The following is a 27,228-nucleotide window of genomic DNA, read 5'->3' on the forward strand; positions in this document are numbered from 1 at the left end:
GATGGCTGAACAACGGATGATCCTCCATGTCATATATAGTGAGGTAAAATTCTGTCACCCCTTGGCCTTTCGGCTGGGACTATAGCTAGCAGTCAGGATGTGGGAGTGTATGTCACGTATGAATCTATACACGCAATGCCCGTTCTCCCTCCAGGAGACTCTGGTTACAAAGTGATACCACGAAGAAGTGTCGTATCGAGAAGTAGTATGTCACATTCTGTTATAGTATTCAAATGTTTGTGTAGTAATTCATAGTGTAGTGATGTTTTCTCCTTTCTAGTATATAGTATGTTCCTTTGTATAGTGTATAGTATGTTCTCTTGTATAGTGTATAGTGTGTTCTCTTGTATAGGTCGTTGTAATAGTAATAGTAAGTAGTAATCCCTTAACTATACCTATTATAGTTACATAGTAAAGTTGTTTGTATGCCTTTGTTACACAAAGGTACTGTACTGCAGTGAAAGCTTTTATATCTAACACACACATATATATATATATATATATATATATATATATATATATATATATATATATATATATATATATATATATATATATATGATATATAACTAAGATTTCAACGACATTCGGACAAATAACAGGATACCCTAAGTCCACAACCAAACAAGGAACATGAAATAAGGTGAGCTATCAGTCCTAAGTCCTTCAAGTCTTATTTATATAAATATATTAGTGTAGATATGAGTTTGAAAACAATGCAAGTTTAAAAGAGTTTGGAAACAGTTTTAGTATATAAAATTTAATAAAAGGGTTTTGAAACGCTTGAAAACCATAAATTGGATAGTAACTTGAAAGTAGTAGTAAATCTTTTTGTTTGTTCTAGTCATTAATCACATGTGATTAAAGCAATAACTAGAATATTTCAACTTGTATTCCCCCCATAAAAGCATTTAAAATCATTTCAAAGTTTGATTAAGGGGTATGAACTCACCTGCAGTGAGTGGTTTGGATGGAAGTGCCGGATAGGATGCTAAGTGTCAAGTGGAGACTTGAACACACATACGGATCCTATTTAACATGTAATGACACATATATGTATCTAATGAGTCATTTAACAACTAATTAATCAGTTAAGGACACCCTAAAACATGGATAACACTTTGATTCAAGTGCTAGGAGTATCAAGGGGTTGTATCTAAAGAGAATATGGCCTCACATTGGAGTTTACTTCCCATATGGTAACACCACATAAGTTTACGGTTTATGGTCATTTCCCCCATGAGTTTACAACCGTAAACTCATGGTAATTTGTACCATTGTGTGCTAAAAGGTCTTACAAGTCATGATTTAGCATCTTATAGTCATGTCCAAGCCTTAGGAAGTCGTGGTGGCACAATGGCACCACTTTATAGAGTTTACGGCCCATGGACCATTCCCAATGAGTTTACGGCTGTAAACTCTATGTGTTCTTGAACTTTTTGATGTTTAAGGTTCTAAACACTTCAAGGAAGTGATCTAGACTAGTATCCAAGGCTAAGGAAAGGACTAGGCCTCATATGGCCCCCTTATTAGGGTTTACGGTTCATGGACCAACTGTGACAACCCGAAATTTCTATTATGTACATCCATTCACTTCAATAGAAGTCAGAACAGTTTCTGCTAACTTTTCAGCTGTGTAGAGTCAGTTTGAGTGTTCTAAAGCCTAGTACTTCAGGAGATAACAGGAGAAAGGATGCCCTAGGGTTTATTGTGCAACAATAAAGTACCAAAACTCCAAAAGTTTGGAGTTTACGGCCTAAACATGGTGTTTACGGCCGTAAACCCCAAGAGGTATAAATATGGCACTTAGCCATTTTATTCACTTTTTCACATTTTCAAGAACTAGAAACTCAAATCCTCTCAAGTAGCATCCGAATTTCCTTCTTGATCTTCAACTATGTAAGTGTTTCTTACCCTAATAAGTTGATATCTTACTTAATCTAGTGATCTTACGTGATTCCATCCGTGAAATCATTCCATATGTGTAGATCATCAAGTTTCACCAAGAACACCAAGAACACACACTAGTGTTCTTGGACTTTTAACACCGTTTCAAGCTTCTACATAGTAAGTACTCTTACCCTAGTCTGTTATAAGACTTGTTACACTTTTAATCATCTAGAAAACACAAGAAAACACAAGATCAAAGGTGTTTACGGTCCAAGATGTTCTTGGACCGTAAACCCTAATGAAGGGGCCAAAGTGTGCCCTAGTCCCTTACCAAGCCTTGTATACTAGTCTAGATCCCATCCTTGATGTGCTTAGGACTTAAAACACCAAAAAGACCATATAGCATATGGGTTTACGGCCGTAAACACATGGAGAAATGGTCCATGGGCCGTAAACTCCATAAAGGGGTGAAATGTTGCCCTAATCACTTCCAAAGGCTTATACTTAAAGTAGGAATGCTTCTTATGACTTATAAAGCTTCAAAACGCAAAATGGTGGAAGTACCATGAGTTTACGGCCGTAAACTCATGGGTTTACGACCGTAAACTCCAAAGGAGTTGGTCACAAAACCGTAAACTCCAAAAGAGTGTCCCCTTGAACCCTAAACTCAAATGCAAGGTCCTACAACCCTTAGATGCAATCCTTAGTACTTATAGCACTTAAATCAAGGGTTTTACATGTCTTAGGATGCATTAACTTGGTAAATTATTTGTTAAATGACTAATTGAATACATATATGTGTTATTATATGTTAACTAGGATCCTTGTGTGTGTTCAACTCTTCACTTGACACTTAGCATCCTGTATCATCCGTTCATCCAAACCACTCACTACAGGTGAGTTCATACCCCTTAATTAACCTTTTAAATGTTTTTAAATGCTTTTATGGGGGGGATACAAGTTGAACTAATATAGTTATTATATCAATCACATGTGATTAATAACTACCAAACAAGTGGATTTCTTACTTTTCAAACTGTGTTACCAAACTGTTTTACTTCAAACTGTTTTACAAACTCTTTTACATGTCAAATACTTTTACTTAAACTCTTTTACACTTATATTCTGTTAAATGTATATCTTTATAGATATAGTTATATAAGTAGGATTGAGAGGACTTAGGACTGATAACTCACCTTACCTCCTGTTCCTCGTTTGGTTGTGGACTTAGGGTATCGGTTATTTGTCCGAAGGTCGTTTGAATCCTAGTTATATATCATGTATATGTATATAGGTATAAAGGTTCCTTCTTTCATTCAGTTTAATACCTTTGGGTAGCAAGGGTATTCACACATGCTCATACATTCAAACAACATTACTAGTAAGCTACAATAGGCGTAGTTTAGGAAGTTACTAATACTATTACTAGAACAATGAAACATACAATGAGTCAGTTCATACATGAGTCAATACAACTAGTACATACAATACAATACAAAACAGTTAGTACATACTTTACATTTTACAGAGAGAACATACATACATACTAGACAGAGAGAGAACATACAATACAGCTAGTACATACAGTACATATACAAGAATACGATTTCAATTATGTGAGCCACGTAACGGGGCATGGCATCACCTGTCATGACCGTTTTGTATCCAGAATCTCCTTAAGTGGGGAGCGTATGTGTTTGCGTATAGATCTATACTGGATTGACTATCCTACACCTTGCTGCTCACTACAGTGGGACTTTGCAAGTCTACAGGTGCCAATCGTCATTTCTTCCGACGTCTTACATCGTCGCGTTCTATAGTCGGTAGCAGGATACAGGCCGATCACATGGTACTTTAAATAATAATTAGTTTAAGGTAGTTAGTACAACAGTAGTTACTTAATACAACACTACAGTACTATTTCATTTTCCCATTGCATTCACTTTGTGATCTTCACACAATAAACAGTAATGCAAAAACTATATTTTTGGTTAATGATAGTCAGATTTGGTAAAATACACACTCTTACAAGAGACACACATAGTTACTTGATGCCTTGGTAGAAGGCTACTTTTAGTAGGAAACATAGGGTTTTCTAGGAGATTCAAACTTTTTACAAACATTCACAAACTTTTACAAACTTACACAGCACATACTTACAAGCACTTTCATACAAATACAGACACTAAAATACTTATGATCTCACCAGCTTTAAAGCTGATACTCTCTTTCAAAATAACTTTTATCTTCAGGTCACCAGTAGACAGGTACCGATGCAGGGTTTAGAGAAGATGGAGCTCGTTCAAGACTGATCTTTCATTTTGATTTATATTTTGGTGTCTATTTAACTTGACAGAATACACTTGTATTAAAATATTATTATTAATGCAATGGATGATGTTGTTGCTTGTTTACTACTATTCATTGTTGTGATACTGTACATGACGTCCTCCGCCCCCGAACGTTTCCGCCGTTCTTGGTTTTGGGGTGTGACAGATTGGTATCAGAGCATTGTTTATAGTGAATTGAGTATATCAACCCATAAAAGATATACAGACTATAAATACAATGGGATTAAAATACTTTGACCAAGAGTTGATACTTTTAAATAATAAAATATTTAAATAAGTATACATGCCTGCATTCATACTAAAATCAGTGTCACTAGGACAAAACAAAAGTATTACGATTGTTGGGCAGCACAAGTAGACTTAGAGATATATAGTCAAAACTGGGAAGATATAGCCTGATCAACTATATTATCCGAGGATTGACTAGCATGTGCCTAAGTATGGTTGTGAGGTTGCAACAAGTCTAAAAACTTACCAACACTACCACAATGAAAACCTTAGAACAGAACATAAACCTAAAATACTATAGGGGTATTTTGTGTTACTATAAATTACTTACGTGCTTATTTCTTATATCCCTTTTCTCGCGTAGATAATATGGCTGGATTCCATCCCCACGGCAACTTGTACTTCCCTAACCAAGGTAATGAAGGAGGGTTTGAAGCCGAGCCAGAAAATAATCACCCAATCCTTGTGGATGGTCACCAGGTTGAAGGCTTTGCAGATGGTTCTAACTCCGAGCCTGAAGTTAAGAACCTACCCCCGATGGCTCTTGTTCCAAATCCTAACCCTCGTCCGGCTTTTCAAGGCCCGACGCCTCCGTGGGTGGAAAGCTTGGAAACGTGGAGCCAAGGGCAGGATCAGCCCATGCCATTCAATGGAGACTGAAGCTTTTATGACCTGAGCGAGGGGGGCTCAGCAGACAGATTCTTGCCAATCCTGGTCCGCAGAGTGGACCGAAATGAGATTCAAGGCAGGACAGCCCTCCATTGAATCACGGAAGTTGACACCAATGCAAGAATGCATACAATCTGTACCATTCGTCTGGAAGATGCTCATGAGAGATCTAGAGTTAATCATGAGACCCTGCAGCAAGAGCTAGCTAAAACTCGAGCTGAAGTCATAGAGCTCCGAGTAGGCCAAAGGGTGTACGAAAGGCACCTAATTGATATGGAGCGTCAGCTGGCTGAACTAAGGGTTCACCCAAGGGATAACCGTCCCCAGTAGGAGATATTCTACCTTTCTTTCCCTGGTTGAAAGAATAGCCTTCCTAGCTATGCTCTAAGTACTACTTTTCTAAGTAACTAACTTTGTACTGTAAGTACCTTCTAGTTAGGCCAGTATGCCGTCAAAACTTTTGTTACTTCGAATATGATGTAAGACCTACTCCAAGGTCATTTTTCCCAAACGTATTACATCTTAAATATCAATGATATTGAAAGTCGGCAAATTTTTGGTGCCAATCATTGTTCAAATACTTCCGTTTTGTTATCATTAGAATCCTATCTAAACACTCTCTTCGTCAAATTATTGAGCTGTGGTGAATTAACTCAATGATTTCTTTCAAATTCTTGTCAAAAGTTGGATCCGGTTATCCACCAACCAATGATAGTCTAGTGCGAAATAACAATTGTCTACTAAACATTCTACGAACTTACTTCAACTTTTTCCAGTTCTGCATCATAGGGATGTAGGTCAAGCCATCGAGAACAGTTTAGCAAAACAGAATCTTTACAATTACATGATTGAGTAGCATACATCTAGGGCCGACCATAATCACTCACGAACTCATTTTCTTTTGCATAACAAAATCATGTCGTCACCCAGAAATAACCAGCCGAGCAACGAAAACCCTATCCTTCATATCGACGCCGCTACTTTCCAAGCCGTGGTATCAGCTGCCGTGGCAACTGTCCTTGCAAACCTCAGCGCTAACAACGCAAGCGAGGCTGACAAGGGGGTTGATAATTTGGATCGTTGTATCAGTCCGGGAAACCAACAAATGATAAAAGTCACAGACTTGCCAAGCCGTAAAACCGAGAAAAGAAAACGAAAGCGCCAAGCCCAAAAGGAGCGCAAGCGATCCCAAAGACTTGCCATGAAACAGCAACAAGTGGCAACCGCTGCCATCCCAACACCGATCAGACCATATGAGGGAAAACTTTCGAATTGTGACAAGTGTAGATTTCACCATAATGGGACTTGCAATGAAATGCAATGCTGCAATTGCCACAAAATAGGGCACCATGCTCGTAGCTGTGGAGCACCGGCACGACCCATCACTCAAGTCCCTGACATAGGAGGCAACCAGGCTTACTATGGTTGCGGTGAAATCGGACACCTTAAGAGGAATTGTTCGAAACGGAGGAGCAGCGAAAGCAACCGTGTCCACATAACTCTGACCCGGCACATCATTTCCACCACCAATGCAGTTGCAAGCCAGATATGTCACCTATGCGGTGAGATAGGACACCTCGAGAAGGATTGTCCAATAACGAAAAACTCCGGTGCAGACGGGAAGATACTAAGGATCACCGCCGCAGGAGAGACTACTCCGGACCCACGTTGAAATACTAGGGCGTTTCGTTTTAGTAGACTTATATACTGTTAAAAACTAGTGCAACTCGAGCCTAATCTTTTTGCGAGACCCCGTCAGTCAAGAGACTCTCGTGCTGCATGAACAAGCTTTTTGTAGTATTCCTGTTCGCAGCAGTAGTCTGATAGATAAAACTAAAGTACTTAAACTCTGTAAAAGTTGCACCGTTATGTGTTGTAACACCTTTATGATCTAGTCTAACGCCCTTTTATTCAGAGTAGTCCGACATTATCGTTTAACTTGAGTAAATTCGATCCTCACAATGCCAGTTTCATGCGTAGATTCTTTTCTCCGAAATCGCCCTTCTAGCGAAGCCGTCATTCCAGAACTCCGAGGTACTCGTGCAGAGAGTACCTTATGTCTTGTATCCTTCCCGAAGGCACTTCGGCAAAACTCCCCGGAGTACCACTCGTACAGTACGTCAAGTTCAACCCGAAGATCCATAAGGTTGATCTATCGCTGGAAAAGGTATACGCAAGGGTGGTATATAATCAAGGTTCTAAAGGCTTAGAATTGATGATTCCGCTTTAACTTCTTTTCCTTGTTTGGATGTGAGCTTAAGGAAGAATCATTTATTCGACTGCCTTTTCAGTCTTAATTATATACGACTCGTATACACGAAGCTGTGGTTGATGAACCAAATATGACTTCTGATATGAACTTTAGGACGGAGACTGTCCAAGACTACGAGTGATCGTACTGCCATGCGGATAAACTTAGATTCCAATCAGATACTTTTCCCACCAATCGAGACGATAGATTCAAATAGAACAGAAAACTCCCAGGATTTCCTCCGCAACGTCAAGGTCGAATACCGGAAACCCTCGAGTCTGCTACAACAGCCGGAGATACCGGAATGGAAGTGGGAACGGATCACAATGGACTTCATAACCAAGTTGCCCAAGACAACGGGTGGACTTGATACCATATGGGTCATCATCGATAGATTGACCAAGTCCGCACACTTCCTGCCTATCAAGGAAACAGACAAGATGGAGAAGCTTACAAGAACTTACATTGGGAGATTGTACGACTGCACGGTGCTCCCATATCCATTATCTCAGTCAGAGATAGTAGGTTCACTTCGAGGTTCTGGCAGTCGCTACAAAGTTCCCTAGGAACTAGGCTGAACTTGAGTACAACCTACCATCCACAGACCTACAGACAAAGTGAGAGAACTATCCAAACCTTGGAAGATATGTTGCGAGCCTGTGTGATCGACTTTGGGAAAGCATGGGATACTCATTTACCCCTTGTCGAATTTTCCTAAAACAACAGTTATCACACGAGCATAAAGGATGCTCCATTCGAGGCCCTCTATGGCCGAAAGTGCAGATCCCCTCTGTGCTGGGCTGAGGTGGGTGATACCCAGTTAGCTAAGGGACAATTTCCTGAAAGCACTCTCACGGGTCCGGAGATCATTCGGGAAACGACAGAGAAGATAGTTCAGATTCGTAAACGATTGAAAGCCTCTAGAGACCGACAGAAAAGCTACACTGATAAACGAAGGAAACCATTGGAAATCCAGGTGGGCGACCGTGTTCTATTGAAGGTCTCACCCTGGAATGGCTTGATACGCTTCGGAAAGCGTGGAAAGCTAAATCCAAGGTACGTAGGGCCTTTCGAGATTCTTGCCAGAATCGGCCCTATAGTTTACAAACTTAACTTACCTCGTGAACTCAGTAACGTACATTCTACTTTCCACATCTCGAACTTGAAAAAGTGCCTGTCCGAAGAGACTCTTGTAATCCCACTCGACGAGATCGAGATCAACGAGAGCCTCAACTTTATGGAAGAACCTGTAGAGATCATGGACCGGGAGGTCAAGCAAACGAAACAGAGCCGTATCCCGATAGTGAAGGTTCGCTGGAATGCCAAGCGAGGACCTGAATTCACTTGGGAGCGAGAGGATCAAATGAAACTGAAATGTCCTCATCTTTTTACTTATTTATTTGTAACTACTTATTTTCTTAGACTCTAATTTCGGTACGAAATTCCTTCTAACGGGGGGGTGATGTGACAACCCGAAATTTCTATTCTGTACATCCATTCACTTCAATAGAAGTCAGAACAGTTTCTGCTAACTTTTGAGCTGTGTAGAGTCAGTTTAAGTGTTCTAAAGCCTAGTACTTCAGGAGATAACAGGAGAGAGGATGCCCTAGGGTTTATTGTGCAACAATAAAGTACCAAAACTCCAAGAGTTTGGAGTTTACGGCCTAAACATGGTGTTTACGGCCGTAAACCCCAACAGGTATAAATATGGCACTTAGCCATTTTATTCACTTTTTCACATTTTCAAGAACTAGAAACTCAATTCCTCTCAAGTAGCATCTGAATTTCCTTCTTGATCTTCAACTATGTAAGTGTTTCTTACCCTAATAAGTTGATATCTTACTTAATCAAGTGATCTTACGTGATTACATCTGTGAAATCATTCCATATGTGTAGACTTCAAGTTTCACCAAGAACACACACTAGTGTTCTTGGACTTTTAACACCCTTTCAAGCTTCTACATAGTAAGTACTCTTACCGTAGTGTGTTATAAGACTTGTTACACTTCTTAATCATCTAGAAAACACAAGGAAACACAAGATCAAAGGTGTTTACGGTCCAAGATGTTCTTGGACCGTAAACCCTAATGAAGGGGCCAAAGTGTGCCCTAGTCCCTTACCAAGCCTTGTATACTAGTCTAGATCCCATCCTTGATGTGCTTAGGACTTAAAACACCAAAAAGACCATAAAGCATATGGGTTTACGGCCGTAAACACATGAAGAAATGGTCCATGGGCCGTAAACTCGATAAAGAGGTGAAATGTTGCCCTAATCACTTCCAAAAGGCTTATACTTAAAGTAGGAATGCTTCTTATGACTTGTAAAGCTTCAAAACACAAAATGGTGGAATTACCATGAGTTTACGGCCGTAAACTCATGGGTTTACGACCATAAACTCCAAAGGAGTTGGTCACAAAACCGTAAACTCAAAAAGAGTGTCCCCTTGAACCCTAAACTCAAATGCAAGGTCCTACAACCCTTAGATGCAATCCTTAGTGCTTATAGCACTTAAATCAAGTGTTTTACATGTCTTAGGATGCCTTAACTTGGTAAATTAGTTGTTAAATGACTAATTGAATACATATATGTGTTATTATATGTTAACTAGGATCCTTGTGTGTGTTCAACTCTTCACTTGACACTTAGCATCCTGTATCATCCGTTCATCCAGACCACTCACTACAGGTAGGTTCATACCCCTTAATTAACCTTTTAAATGTTTTTAAATGCTTTTATGGGGGGGATACAAGTTGAACTATTATAGTTATTATATCAATCACATGTGATTAATAACTACCAAACAAGTGGATTTCTTACTTTTCAAACTGTGTTACCAAACTGTTTTACTTCAAACTGTTTTACAAACTCTTTTACATGTCAAATACTTTTACTTAAACTGTTTTACAAACTCTTTTTCAAACTGTATATCTTTATAGATATAGTTATATAAGTAGGATTGAAAGGACTTAGGACTGATAACTCACCTTACGTCCTGTTCCTCGTTTGGTTGTGGACTTAGGGTATCGGTTATTTGTCCGAAGGTCATTTGAATCCTAGTTATATATCATGTATATGTATATAGGTATAAAGGTTCCTTATTTCATTCAGTTCAATAACTTTGGGTAGCAAGGGTATACACACATGCTCATACATTCAAACAACATTACTAGTAAGCTACGATAGGCGTTGTTTAGGAAGTTACTAATACTATTACTAGAACAATGAAACATATAATGAGTCAGTTCATACATGAGTCAATACAGCTAGTACATACAATACATTACAAAACAGTTAGTACATACTATACATTTTACAGAGAGAACATACATGCATACTAGACAGAGAGAGAACATACAATACAGCTAGTACATACAGTACATACACAAGAATACGATTTCAGTTATGTAAGCCACGTAACGGGGCATGGCATCACATGTCATGACCGTTTTGTATCCAGAATCTCCTTAAGTGGGGAGCATATGAGTTTCCGTATAGATCTATACTGGATTGACTATCTTACACCTCGCTGCTCGCTACAGTGGGACTTTGCAAGTCTACGGGTGCCAAACGTCATTTCTTCCGACGTCTTACATCGTCGCGTTCTATAGTCGGTAGCAGGATACAGGCCTATCACATGCTACTTTAAATAATAATTGGTTTAAGGTAGTTAGTACAGCAGTAGTTACTTAATACAACACTACAGTACTATTTCTTTTTCCCATTGCATTCACTTTGTGATCTTCACACAATAAACAGTAATGCAAAAACTATATTTTTGGTTAATGATAGTCAGATTTGGGAAAATACATACTCTTACAAGAGACACACACAGTTACTTGATGCCTTGGTAGAAGGCTACTTTTAGTAGGAGACATAGGGTTTTCTAGGAGATTCAAACCTTTTACAAACATTCACAAACTTTTACAAACTTACACAACACATACTTACAAGCACTTTCATACAAATACAGACACTAAAATACTTATGATCTCAACAGCTTTAAAGCTGATACTCTCTTTCAAAATAACTTGTATCTTCAGGTCACCAGTAGACAAGTACCGATGCAGGGTTTAGAGAAGATGGAGCTCGTTCAAGACTCATCTTTCATTTTGATTTATATTTTGGTGTCTATTTAACTTGACAGAATACACTTGTATTAAAATATTATTATTAATGCAATGGATGATGTTGTTGCTTGTTTACTACTATTCATTGTTGTGATACTGTACATGACGTTCTCCGCCCCCGAACGTTTCCGCCGTTCTTGGTTTTGGGGTGTGACACCAACTCCCATGGAGTTTACGGTTTTGGGTTTCTTGTCCAAGTGGGTTTACGGCCGTAAATCCATGGTAACTCCTACCATTTCGTGGTTTAAGGTCTTTAGATCATGCATGCAAGGTTCCAGTCCATTATCCAAGCCCTAGAAGGTAATGGTGGTGCATATGCACCACCTTATGGTGGTTACGGTCCAAGGAGATTGACTTGGACGTAAACCCATGTGTTCTTGGGTGTTCTTGATGTTTTTCAATGGTTTAACAAGTATTCTAAGTAAATAACTAGTTAGGAGGAGTGTACTTACTTATAGGAAGCTTGTAAGAGTGTTTAAGGTCCAAGAACACTAGTGTGTGTTCTTGGTGTTCTTGGTGTTTTGAAGAACACTTGAAGATCTATGAAAAAGACAAGATTTCATGAATGAAATCATGTATAACTACTAGATGAAGTGTTATAACAACAAATCAAGAGAATAAACACATACATTTTTGGAAGATTGGAAGAACTATGTTATGATACTTGAGAGAGAAAGTTGGGTGTTCTTGAGCTTGGAAGTGAGAAGTGGGGAAAATGAGGAGTAAACTCATGCCTTAAGCATGAGTTCATGGTCAAAGGGGAGTTTACGGCCCAAACTCCTCATGTTTGGCCATAAACACCTAATTAAGGTGTTATTTGTTTATTTGTTACACATCACTCCTTGAAGATACTTCCTTTTTATTTGTTCGTTTGACGAATTTAAAATCAAAACACCCAAACGGACTTGAAACCGGCTAAAATCAATAAAGATGGATTTGACTATAAATTGAAGTGCTTGACTTTAGATTTTGTACAAGTGAAAATTTTGGGTTGTCACACCTGAGAATACAAGTGATTTTGAAAGAGTTTATCAGCTTTAAAGTTGGTGAGTTCATAAGCATTTTAGTGTCATTGTTTGTATGAAAGTGTTTGTAAGTACTTGATGTATAAGTTTGTAAATGTTTGTAAATGTTTGTATCTCCTAGAAAACCCTATGTTTTCTACTAAAAGTAGCCTTTTACCAAGGCATCAAATGTCTTGTATGTTTGTTATATGTAAAAGTGTGTATTTTCCCCAAGTATGACTATCATTAACCAAAAATACAGTTTTACATTACTGTTCATTGTGTGAAGATCACAAAGTGAATGCAATGGGGAAATAATAATAAAGTACTGTAGTGTTGTATTAAGTAACTACTGAGGTACTACTTACCTTAAACCAATTGTTATTTAAAGTAACATGTGATATGCCTGTACCATACAACCGACTATAAACACGACGATGAAAGACGTCGGAAGAAATGACATTTGGCACCCGTAGACTTGCAAGTCCCACTGTAGCGAGCAGCAAGGTGTAGGATAGTCAATCTAGTATAGATCTATACACAAATTCAACGCTCCCCATTTAAGGAGATTCTGGATACAAAGCGAGCCATGACAGGTGATGCCATGCCCCGTTACGTGGCTCACATAACTGTTGTAATGTTCTTGTATATGTATTGTATGTACTAGTGTAATGTATGTACTAGCTGTATTGTATGCTCTCTCTGTCTAGCATGTATGTATGTTCTCTCTGTGTGTTATGTTTGTTTCTCATCATAATATTCTCTATTTGTATGTTATGTTTGTTTCTCATCATAGTATTCTCTATTTGTATGTTTTGTTTGTTTCTCATCATAGTATTCTCTATCTGTATCTCGTTATAGTATGTATGGACTCATGTATGAAGTGACTCATTGAATGTTTCATTGTTCTAGTAATAGTATTAGTAACTTCCTAAACTATACCTATTATAGTTTACTAGTAATATTGTTTGTATGTATGAACATGTTTGTATACCTTTGCTACCCAAAGGTATTGAATTGAAAGAAGGAACTTTTATATCTATATACATATACATAATATATAAGTAGGATTCAAACGACGTTCGGACAAACAACCGATACCCTAAGTCCACAACCAAACAAGGAACAGGAGGTAAGGTGAGCTATCAGTCCTAAGTCCTTTCAATCCTACTTATATAACTATATCTATATAGATACACATTTAACAAAGTATAAGTTTAAAAGAGTTTAATAAAAGTATTTAACATGTAAAAGAGTTTGCAAAATAGTTTGAAGTAGTTTGTTTGATAACATAGTTTGAAAAGTAAGAAAATCCATATGCTTGATAGTTATTAATCACATGTGATTGATATAATAACTATAATAGTTAAACTTCTATTCCCCCCCATAAAAGCATTTAAAATCATTTAAAAGGTTGATTAAGAGGTATGAACTCACCTGTAGTGAGTGGTCTGGATGAACGGTTGGTATAGGATGCTAAGTGTCAAGTGAAGACTTGAACACACACACAGATCCTATTTAACATATAATGACACATATATGCATCCAATTAGTCAATTAACAACTAATTAATCTAGTAAAGACACCCTAAAACATGGATAACACTTTGATTCAAGTGTCTGGAGTACGTAAGGGTTGCATCTAATGGGAGTATGGCCTCACATTAGAGTTTATGGCCATAATGGTCATATTACTTCAGTTTACGGCCCATGGTCATTTCCCCATGAGTTTACGGCCGTAAACTCATGGTATTATGTACCATTTTGTGTTTAAAGGTCTTATAAGTCAAGGTTTAGTATCTTATGATCAAGTCCAAGCCTTAGGAAGTAATAGTGGCACACTTGCACCACTTCTTAGAGTTTACGGCCCAAGGTCATTATCTTGGCTGTAAACTTCATGTGTTCTTGATTCCTTTGATGATTAAGGTCCTAAACTCTTCAAGGAAGTGATCTAGACTTGTATCCAAGGCTTAGGAAGGGACTAGGGCTCATTATGTCCCCTTTATTAGGGTTTACGGCTCAAGAACATTGTCTTGGCCGTAAACACCTTATGAACTTGTGTTTCTTGATGTTTTCTAGTTGATTAACAAGTGAAACAAGCCTATATCAAGCCAAGGTAAGAGTAGTTACAATATAGAGGCTTGTAAGGGGGTTCACGGCCCAAGAACACTAGTGTGTGTTCTTGGTGTTCTTGGTGAAATGAAGAACACTTGAAGATCTACGAAAATGGAATGATTTCATGGATGAAATCATGTAAGATCACTAGATAATGAAAGGTATCCACTAAACAAGGAAAGAAACACTTACAATCTTGAAGATCTTGAAGAAAAATCGGATGATACTTGAGAGAGAATGGGTTCTTGGCTTCAAAATGGTAAAAATGGCTAAAAATCTTGGAGTTTTGGCTTCAAAGTGTCATTTATATACCCTTTAGGGTTTACGGCCCTAACACCATTTTTGGGCCGTAAACCCCCAAAATCGTGGAGTTTTGGCACTTAAATGTTGCACAATTTACTCTAAAGTATACTTCCTATAATTACCTCTTGAAGTACAAGGCTTTAGAACACTCAAACTGACTCAAAAATGCTTAAAAGTTGGCAGAAACAAATCTTACTTCTATTGAAGTGATTGGTTGTACAAGAAAGAAATTTCGAGTTGTTACAACCGCTACCATCAGAGTGCTCGTCAAGAGTGGTATGAAATCATCTCCTCCATGATAACAACACAGATGAGGACTATGTGGAATGTTTGTTGAAACTGAATGTGAACTTCCCCGAGGAGTTGACAATTGACATCATTTTGCACTCCTTACCTTCGTGTTATGATCAATTCCGAATGACATACCACATGAACAAGGAGGAAGTTACACTCAGCAAACTTCAAGGACTCTTGAAGACCGCCGAAAGTGGTCTTAAGGGTAAATCGGTTGTTACCACTCCTACTCCTACCGCGGCCCCTGTCTTGGCAATCGGGGAAGGAAAAGGAAAGAATAAGAAGAGCCCTTCGAAGGGTACCAAGGGAAACTCCCATGATGGATCCTCTTTAAGTGGAACCAAGAAAGGTTTTGTCAGTCCTTCTGCTAACCCTAAAGAGGCTGAATGCTTCTATTGCCATGAAAAGTCGCACTGGAAGCGAAACTGCCCGAAGTACCTACAAGATGTTAAGGATGGGAAAGTAAAACCCAACCATGCAGGTATTTACACTATATTGTCTAATAATTCACTCTATTCTAATTCTTGGTTCCTTGATACAGGTTGTGGTATTCACATATGTACTGATTTGCTGGGACTAAGAAGAAGTGAGAATGTGGAGCATGGGAAGATAAACTTAATCATGGGGAATAGGAAAGCTTCACCTGTCACCAAGATTGGAGTTTATTCTTTGTTGCTAAGTAGTAGGTTAACATTAGATTTGAATAAATGTTGTTACTCGTCTGAAATGGCGAGAAATATTATTTCCTTTCATGGTTTGTACAAACAAGGGTTTACCTTTTCGTTTGATAATGAATGTGGTGGTATTAATGTTTTCTTTAATAATGTTCTTTATTTTAAAGCGTTACCTTGTGATGGTGTATATGAAACTATGTCGGTTGTTGATAACCTAGGAAATAATGTGTTGTGTATCTATTCTTCCACTAGCTTGGATAAAGCATCATTATGGCATTGTCGTCTTGGACATATAAGCAAGAAACACATAGGCCAACTCCAAAAGGATGGAGTCTTGGAGTCATTTGACCTAAAGTCGGATGATAGTTGCGAATCTTGTTTACTTGGAAAATTGACAAAGTCACCCTTCACTGGTACTTGTGCTAGGGGTGAAGGTTTGTTGGATCTTGTACACACAGATGTGTGTGGACCTTTCAGAACCACCACAAGGGATGCTAACCGCTTCTATGTGACTTTTACTGATGATTTTAGTAGACATGGATATGTCTACTTAAACAAGCATAAGTTAGAAACCTTTGAAAAGTTCAAGGAGTTTAAATAGGAAGTGGAGAATCAGTTGGGAAGGAACACTAAGATGCTTCGATCCGATCAAGGTGGTGAGTATCTTAGTACAGACTTCCTTGACTATCTTAAGGAATGTGGGATTGTCTCATAATTGACACCTCCCAGGACACCGCAGTTGAATGGTATGGCTGAGAGGCGCAATCGAACCTTGTATGGTTCGTTCCATTATGAGTCGAGCTTAGCTACCAATCTCATTTTGGGGGTATGTCTTGGAGACTGCCGCTCATATCCTTAATCTAGTCCCTACAAAGAAGGTTGCCAAAACACCTCACGAGATGTGGACTGGAAAAGTTCCCAATCTAGACCACATCAAGATTTAGAGTTGCGAGGCTTTCGTGAGGCGCGAGACTCACGATAAGCTCGAACCTCAAAGTGAGAGGTGTATTTTCATCGGCTACCCACAGAAATCCTTTGGTTACCTCTTCTACAGAACCAATGATAATGTGGTCTTTGTAGCAAGGAGAGGAGTCTTTCGCGAGAGAGAATTCATAAACCAAGGAAACAGTGGGAGGCAAATTGACCTTTAATAAATTCAAGAGTCAAGTGGTGAAGGAACCTCAAACCCTAGCAATCAACCTGAGGAGGAAACTGTTGTTAATCCGACAGATGAGTCTATACCCCCGAGGCGTTCCACGAGAGTTAGGAATGCACCTGAGCATTACTATGGTTTCCATATTACTGTGGAAGGTGATACACTTATCAGTGATAGCATACTGGTATGTCTGGTTGAGCCTAACAACTACATGGAAGCCATGGCAGGCACTGAGGTTGCTAAATGGAAAGAGGTTATAGACATCGAGATACAGTCCATGTATGACAATCAAGATTGGGACTTGGTTGACAATGTACCAGGTCGTAAGACAGTCGGGTGCAAATGGATCTTCAAGAAGAAGGCCGACATGGATGGTAATGTACACACTTATAAGGCGCGACTGGTTGCAAAGGGCTTTTCTCAAACAACGGGAGTTGATTATGATGAGACCTTTTCACCAGTAGCAAAGATTAAGTCTATTAGGGTTATGTTATCCATTGCTACATTTAATGATTATGAAATATGGCAAATGGATATCAAAACCGCTTTCCTTAATGGAAAGTTGGCTGAGGATGTTTACATGAGTCAGCCAGAGGGTTTTTTCAGCATAGAGTACCCGAATAGAGTGTGTAAGCTTGAGAAATCCATCTATGGATTGAAACAAGCACCTCGTAGATGAAATCTTTGTTTTAATGAGAAAGTCAAAGAGTATGGTTTTTCGAGGAGTGAAGATGATTCATGTGTATATGTCAAGGCTAGTGGGAGTATAGTTAGCTTTTTGGTATTGTATGTGGATGACATACTACTCATAGGAAATGACATCCCAAATCTACAGGAAGTGAAGTCCTGTCATGGGAAGTGTTTCACTATGAAGGACCTTGGTGAAGCTGCCTATATCCTAGGGATAAGGATTTTGAGAGACAGGAGTAAAAGACTAATTGGACTTAGTTAGAGTACCTACTTGGATAAGCTGTTGAATAGGTTTAGCATGCAAAATTCCAAGAAAGGAGAGTTACCGATCCAGAGTAATGCCAGATTGAGTAAGACTCAGAGCCCGAGTACAGAGGCTGAAATAGCTGAGATGAGTCGAGTACCGTATGCTTCCGTTGTAGGCTCGATCATTTATGCTATGACTTGTACTCGTCCTGATGTGTCCTTTGCTTTGAGCATGGTCAGAAGATATCAGGGGAACCCTAGCAAGGGTCACTGGACTACGGTAAAGAACATTCTCAAGTACTTGCGGATGACTAAGGACTGGGTCCTTACCCTCGGTGGGAGTGATGACTTGAGAGTAGTAGGGTATATTGATGCTAGAGTTCAGACTGATATGGATAATTTCCGCTCTCAGTCAGGCTGGGTCTTTACCTTAAACGGAGGGTCAATTTCTTGGAAAAGTTCCAAGCAGGAGACAGTGGCTGATTCAACTTGCGAATCAGAGTATATAGCAGCAAGCGAGGCAGCAAAGGAGGCTATATGGCTAAAGAACTTCATTGTATACCTTGGGGTTGTACCAGCGATAAAGGAGCCTATGGAGATTTTTTGTGATAGTGAAAGTGCAGTTGCCTTAGCCAAGGAACGAAGGGATCACAGGAGATCCAGACACATCGACAGAAAATACCATTTCATCAGACATCGAATAGAAGAAGGACTCTTCGTCGCAAAGAGGGTATCATCGGATGAGAACCCAACAGATCCCCTCACGAAGGGACTGGGTAGGGTTAAGCATCTCCAGCATGCGAGACGCATAGGGCTAAAGGATGATATTAGTTCTAGTAGTTAGATAGCTTTTAAATTTGTAATGTGTAATTGACATTTGATGATAAATAAAGAGTAAACTCCAATCTGGGTGACAGGTGAAGCTTTCTTATTCCCCATGATCAAGTTTATCTTTCCATGCTCCACATTCTCACTTCTTCTTAGTCCCTGCAAATCAGAACAAATATGAATACCACAGCCGGTATCAAGGACCCAAGAGTTAGAATAGAGTGAGTTATCAGATAATATAGTGTAAATACCTGCATGTTTGGGTTTTACTTTCCCACCCTTCAGATCTTGCTGGTACTTTGGGTAGGTCCGCTTCCAGTGCGCCTTTTCATAGCAATAGAAGCATTCAGCCTCTTTTGGATCAGAAGAAGAAGTGACGAAACCTTTCTTGGTTCCACTTGTAGAGGAGCAATCAAGGGTCTTACCCTTGGTACCCTTCGAAGGGTTCTTCCTCTTCTTCCCTCTACTTTTCCCGATTGCCAAGACAGGGGTGGAGTTTTGAGTAGAAGTAGGAGTGGTAACAACCGACTTTCCTTTAAGACCACTTTCAGCCGTTTTTAGGAGTCCTTGAAGTTTGCTAAGTGTAAATTCCTCCGTGTTCATGTGGTATGTCATGCGTAATTGTTCATAACACAAAGTTAAGGAGTGCAAAATGATATCTATTGCCAACTCCTCGGGGAAGTTCACATTCAGCTTCATCAAACGGTCCACATACCTTTGCATTTTCTGCATGTGGCCCGTGATGGGTTCACTATCCTTCACTCGGGTTGTTATCATGGAGGAGATGATTTCATATCGCTCTTGATGAGCACTCTGATGGTAGCGGTCCATCAAATCCTGGTGCATCTCAAAAGGATAGTAGTCCTCATAGGACTTTTGAAGGTCGGCTGTCATAGTGGCCAACATGATGCATGACACTTTGGTAGCATCTCTTTCATCTGTCTCATATTCAGCGATCTCCTCAGGAGTAGCAGATGGCTCGGGTACCTTAAGCTCCTTGTCGAGAACATATTCCTTGTTCTCATACCGAGTAACCATCCTGATGTTTCTGATCCAAACTGTAAAGTTGGATCCATCAAAGATGACTCTCCCACAAAGGTTCATGAGAGACAAGGAGCCGGTAGGGTTTGAGCCAGAAGCAACATTGTTGGAAGACATCTGAAAAAGAAGAAAAAACAAGTTTAGTTTAGATATACAGATAGTCCTAAATAAAACACCCAAATGTAATGTTAAGGCTTGGACCCAATCACAATATATTACAACTTAGAAGAGGGATGTCGTAATCTAGGCTATAACATATTTGAAAGGTAGGTGAATGACGATTCACCAGTTTCCACCATGGAAAAAACGAAATATTAAATTATTAGGTTTTATTTGGTCTTAGAAAACTCCTAGATTCTTTTGAGATTCATTGAACTTTTCAATGACATGTTTCAATCTCGAGTGTGCCCTTCGGGTTTTGCGACTGGGATGCTGAGGATCACAAAACAAGGTGTGAAGTAACTATGCAAATTACTTGGTACCCTTAATGTTTTTCACTTAATCGATGTTCGGGTTAACCACACGTGCTCCACCGACCTATGAAAAACCTTAAGTCACCCTTTACCTACCTTGTTAAGTCCATGTTAGTGTGTCGGTTAACCACACATGTTCCACTAACGACTTAATCAAAGTGCAAAGTGTAATTTCATGGGTTAGCACCTTTTTTCACATTTTCCTAAAGTAACTAAGATTGGGAATTTATAAAAACATTTAGTTACTTTATAATAATCATTATACTTTTAATGAGAATTATTAAGTCATTGTCCTACCCGTTCGGCTAACGACTCTCCACCGATCAAGGAAGCGGTGGGTGAGAATGGACACCCATTAAGCTGCCATTTTATAGGCAACAACCTTATACCCCCCTTATAGACCGAGTTCGTGAATGAGGCCTACTAACGATAAAACGACTTGATCTTATACATATATATATTATTAAATTATAATATTATAAAGTATAAGGGTTGAATTTTAACTTTAAAATTTCTAGGGGTTGGAACTAAAGTTTTTAAAGTGACTTTACATGTTCCAAAACTTGAGGGCAAGTTTTGTAACTTTCAAAACTTTTCATCTTTCATAACTTATGAGTTAATGATGTAATAAAATGAGTGACTCTTCATTTTATGTAACCTATGTCTTTCTTTAATGGACTTTAAAAGAAAGACTTTTGGTAATCCATAACTTGAGGACAAATTATGGATTCCATTAAAACACATAATGATCATGAATTAAACATTAAACAATTTTAACAAGTAATTCCTATGATCTATCAAGAACTCAGAAGAACATGAATATTCATATCAAAATTCCAAGAACATATGAACACATATAAACATGGAATTTTGATATTAGCCATTGTAAATGGATTAGAACAACCATTACTCCATCTAAAACAAGTTTTAAAACACCAAAACAGTTTAGGGTAATGTTTCTAGTCCATTTCCAGCAGCTAAAATCGAAAATCTGCATTCTACCTGACCAACTCGTCGAGTGCATGAAGTGACTCGCCGAGTTGGTTGAAGATACGCTTGGACTCGTCGAGTCCCCCCATGGACTCGGCGAGTCCCCTGTGCAGACAGCAAGAATTTCGATTTTTCCAACTCTTTTGCATCAAGTATCAAATAAACAAGCCTAGGCTCTAATACCACTTATGGGTGTTGAGCATTATAATACTCCTAAGGTGTAAATGAAACCCTAGAAACCTTGGATCTATGTTTGTCTAAAATACATGCAAAATTTGATTTTCAAGGTTCTTAATCCTATGTAGCATACATGAGGAACTTTTATACATAAAAGTTAGCAAGATTTACATACCTTGTAGTTGATTTGATTCCTTGAAAACCTTGAGAGCCTAGCACCCCAAGTGTGATGCCTCAAATATTTCACACAACACCAAATGCTCTTGAAATAAACTTTGAGAGAGAATGTCACACTTAGAAATCGGCTTGCCCTTTGTATTGCTTCTAGTGGCCGATTTTGGTGAGCTTCATATCCTTTATTTAGTGTGTTACAATTAGGGTTACGCCATGTAAACCCTAATGTGACATGACTCTTCATTTCCATGACCCATGGGTTTGTAACTCCCATGGAGCATCCATGGAGCATCCTATGGACCTTAGCCCAACTTGATAATCCATGGAGCATCTAGCCCACTATACAAGTATGGATGATTTACACAATCAACCCATATACTTAATTAGTCTCCTTTTGATCAGTTAATTAATTCTAGGTTAATTCTTGATCAATACTAATTAAATAATATTATTAATATATTAGAACTTATAATATATTAATAAACCATAAGTGTTATTTCTCTCATTTTAATCCATCGAAATGCATGATGTCATGCAACCCAAATGGACCATGCCAAACCAGGTCAAGTACATACCATAAATAGTTATGGACTTAGACACCTTATCCAACAAGAGATAACACGGATCTCCATGACTTGGTCGAAGTTTGCTCTTCCCTGCTCACCATTGCGAGCAACTCGACGCACCAAGACAGGAAGGACTCTGTTTGCTGAGCCTCCCTCATTCAGGTTGTAGAAGCTTTGGTCCTTATTGTAAGGAGGTGGTTGTCCCTGTTCGTTGCTCCACCTTTCCAAATTCACCGCCCACAGAGGCGTCGGGCCATGAAAAGTCGGACATGGGTTAGGATTCTGAGCAACTTGGGGTAGATTATAGACCTCGGGGTATGAGTCGGAGTCTTCATGATCATCCTCGTTATCCTCATCAGAGTTATCCTTGGGGTCTTCTTCTGGTGGGACCATCAGGTTTTCTTCTTCGGGTTCAGCCTCAAGCCATCTACCACGCCCTTGATCAGGAAAGTACGGGTCGCTAAGGAGATGGAATCCAGCCATGTTATCTAAGCGAGAAAATGAGTGTAAGAAACATATAATAGACGTACTACTATAGATAATTATAAGATGATCCTTACTAGTTACTTCAATATTTGTGTAGTGCATACCAGTCATATGTAACCAAGATAGAATACACCTTAGAATAAGTGACCCTAACTCTAAGTCCACAACCAAACAAGGAACGGGAAGTAAAGCAAAGATCATAGATTCTCAGTCTATGACACCTTAGTCATATATAACCTTAGCGTATCCACTCAGCAAGTATTGACCTACTAGTAAATACCTTTTAGTTCTCACATAAGTAATTCTAGTACCACAAAATAATCCTATAGTATTTTAAGTTTATGTTATGTTCTAAAGTTTTCATTGTAGTAGAGTTGGTAAGTTTTTAGACTTGTTGCAACACCACAATCATCCCTAGGCACATGCTAATCACTTCTTGGGTAGATATAGTTGATCAAGCTATATCCATCTCAGAACTGATTATATGTCCCCAAGCCTACTTGCGATGTTCAACAACCGCAATACTTTTTTCTGTTCCAGTATGACACTGATCCTAGTATGAATTCTTGTATGTATACTTTTAGTAAAATATTTTATTATTTTAAAAGTATAAACTCTTGGTTAGAGTGCTTTAATCCTGATGTGTTTATAGTTGTATATCTTTTATGGGTTGATATAACCAATTCACTATAAACAAAGCTCTGATACCAATCTTTCACACCCCCAAACCGGAACGGCAGAAACGTTCGGTGGCGGAGGACGTCGCGTACCGTATCATAACAATGCACAATAGTAAAAAAAGCAACAACATCATCCATTGCATTAATAATATAATTTAATACAAGTGTGTTCTGTGTAAAGTTTGAAAGACACCAAAATATGTAATCAAAATAAAATAAGAGTCTTGAACATGCTTCGTCTTCTCAAAACCTGGTCCAGTGCACCTGTCTACTGGTGACCTGAGAATACAAGTTATTTTGAAAGAGTAGATCAACATTTAAGTTGGTGAGTTCATAAGTATTTTAGTGTCAAATGATTTCATTAGCTTCATGAAAATGTTTGTAAGTGTTTTAATGTAAGTGTTTGTATACTTCCTAGAAAATCCTATATTTTCTACTAAAATGGAAAGTAGTCTTCTACCAAGACTCGACTTTTTTGTATGTTTTTTCTTTTGTAATAATGTATGTTTTCCCAAGTTTATGACTATCTTTACAAGAAAATAGTTTGCATTACCTTTTATGTGAGAATATCACTATATGAATGTAATGGGAAAATGAAAGTGTACGGTAGTATTGTATAAAGTAACTACAAACATACTGACTACCTTAAAACCAATAAGTTAAATTAAGGTAAAATGTGATGAGGTTACAACCATGCTTGATTGACTAGTATAAACACGACGTTCTAAAGACATCGAAATGGTATGACATTTGTCACCTGTAGACCTGCAGGTCCCACTGTAGCTAGCAGAAAGGTGTAAGATGGTCAATCCTATATAGATCTATACACAAACTCACGCTCTCCCTCCAGGAGACTCTGGTTACAAATCGTGACACAGCAGTATATTGCTATTCCATGAAGTAGTGGCTCACATTAATGTTATCTTGTTCTTGTATTAGTATGTATGTTCCTTCCTGTTCTAGTTATAGTATGTATGTTCCTTTCTGTTCTAGTTATAGGATGTTCCTTCTTGTTCTAGTTATACTATGTTCCTTCTCGTTCTAGTTATAGTATGTTCCTTCTCATTCTAGTTATAGTATGTTTGAACTGACTCATTATGAACTGACTCCTGTAAGAACTGACTCATCTAAGTTTCACTGTTCTAGAAGTAGTAAGTGGTAATCCTCTAAACTATACCTATTATAGTTTACAAGTATGATTGTTTGACTGTTACTATTTGTAGAAAAGACTTAATTACTAACCATAAGCAACTAAGTTAAGTATGTACCTTAAAAATGAGTTTAATATTTATATATGTATTTAATAAGTATAACTATGATTTAACCGACATTCGGCCTAGTAATCCTACTCCAAGCCCACAACCAAACAAGGAACAGGAGTGGTATCTAGCAATAGTCCTAAGTCTGTTAAAGCATACTTATACGTAAATAGTTAGACGAATATGATTTGATATAAAAGAAGTTTATAAAAGCTTTAAAAGAGTTTTAACAAGTTTTGAGTATAAGAAATCCTTTTTGGATGTTGTTTTCATATGTAAATGATTAACACAATTTCATTGTGTTCTACTTGTATTCCCCCCTAAAAGCATTTAAAAAGCATTTAAAAGTGTAGTTGTAGGGGTATGAACTCACCTGTAGTGAGTGATTTGAATGAAAGATCGATATAGGATGCTAAGTATGCCAAGTGAAGTCTTGAGCACAAACGTATCCTATTAAGAATATAATGACACATATATGCATACAATTAGTGTATATAACAACTAACATGTAAGGGAAACAATCTTAGGAACTATGAAACACTCTCAATGGAGTGTTAGAATCACATATGATTGATTGAAGGGTGTTCACAGCCACACAATGAGTGTTCACTGCCATAGAACACATGATGTGTTTACGGCCCAAGCTTCATCATATGAAGGGTTTACGGCCAAACTTTCATCTAAGAAGGGTTCATGGCCCTATGAATGGTTCACGGCTGTGAACTCTTGAAGATTCATGCAAATAAGAGTTTGTAACATGGTGGAATTCAAGTGTTTCTAATGGAAAACAAGAATATGGATGAGATACTTACTTATTGGTAGCCTTTATCTTGTTCACGGTTGAAGAAAGTTGACAGAGAATGGGTGTGTTCACGGGTAGAGTTGAAGAACTGAAGAAAATGAGCCAATTTCTTTTATATACATACATATATATATATATATATATATATATATATATATATATATATATATATATATATATATATATATATATATATATATATATATATATATATATATATATATATATATATATATATGGGGAGTTGTTCACGGCCATGAACCTAGATGTGGTTGTGAACTCCTTTTGATGGTGTTTCCGGCTCGATTGCAACTCAAAGAACTCAAGCTAACACTTCCTAACATACAATCCTTGAGTGTACTAGGCTTAGAAACTCTCAAACAGATCCTTAACAAAGCTACAACATAACAGAAACAAGTCTGAATTTTGATTTAATTGATAAACTCTTTTATATGCAAAACTCTTTATCAAACTCTTTTAAACTTATATTTTGTCAAAAGCATGTCTATATAGATATAGTTATATAAGTAGGATTGAAAGGACTTAGTACTAATGACTCGCCTTACTTCCTGTTCCTTGTTTGGTTGTGGACTTAGCGTATCGGTTGTTTGTCCGAAGGTCGTTTGAATCTTAGTTATATATTATGTGTATGTATATATATATATATATATATATATATATATATATATATATATATGAAAGTTCTTCATTCAGTTCAATACCTTTGGGTAGCAAAGGTGTACAAACATGTTCATTCATACAAACAACATTTCTAGTAAACTATAATATGTATAGCTTAGGAAGTCACTAATACTATTACTAGAACAATGGAACATACAAAGAGTCAGTTCATACATGAGTCAGTACAAAAATACTATAACGAGAGACAATACTCACTATAAAGAGAAATAGATAGAGCATACTATAACGAGAGACAATACTCACTATAAAGAGAAACAGATAGAGCATACTATAATGAGAGACAATACTTACTATAAAGAGAAAGAGTACATACTATTACGAGAAACAATACATACTGCACACTATACACTAGAGAACATACTATATACTAGACAGAGAGAACATACACTACACTAGAACATACTATATAAATACAACAATACTATAACATTAATGTGAGATACTACTTCATGGCTCGGCAATATACTGTTGTGTCACGTTTTGTACCCAGAGTCTCCTAGAGGGAGAGCGTGAATTTGTGTATAGATCTATATCTTTACAACATAGAAATTTCGGGTTGTCACAATATTCAAAGTTTATTATACTATATGCCTATTATATCAGGCTAGGTACTATAAATTATCTATGTGGAATGACCACTCTATACTTTTATCTTCCTGGGTAAGCAGCTCCATACTATTGACTTCCGGAAGCGATGTCTACTTCCTTCTTTACAGTCCTACGAGTCGTCCGAAATTCTTGTGCAACTCCTTTCTTTCGTGGGCAGTCCTTCACTACATATCCTTCTTGTCTACATTTAAAGGATACCTTCTTGATATATATGCCTTCGCTAGCATAATTAACATCAATTCCATACTTGTGCCCGATTACATTTCCTTGCATTATGTGAAATGCTTCTTCTTGCATTCTTTACACCATTTCACCTTTCCTTTTTATTAACTTCCAAGGATTCTTCATTCTTCCTCTTTCCTCCAACTTCTGCTTTATATGTGGTTACGCTTTTCAATACATATTCCAACGATTTTGCAACTCGGATAGCTACTACTAACATA

The sequence above is a fragment of the Lactuca virosa genome, chromosome 8 (genome assembly GCF_052849685.1).
Source record: "Lactuca virosa cultivar CGN04683 chromosome 8, Lactuca_virosa_CGN04683_v6, whole genome shotgun sequence".
Classification (NCBI taxonomy): Eukaryota; Viridiplantae; Streptophyta; class Magnoliopsida; order Asterales; family Asteraceae; genus Lactuca; species Lactuca virosa.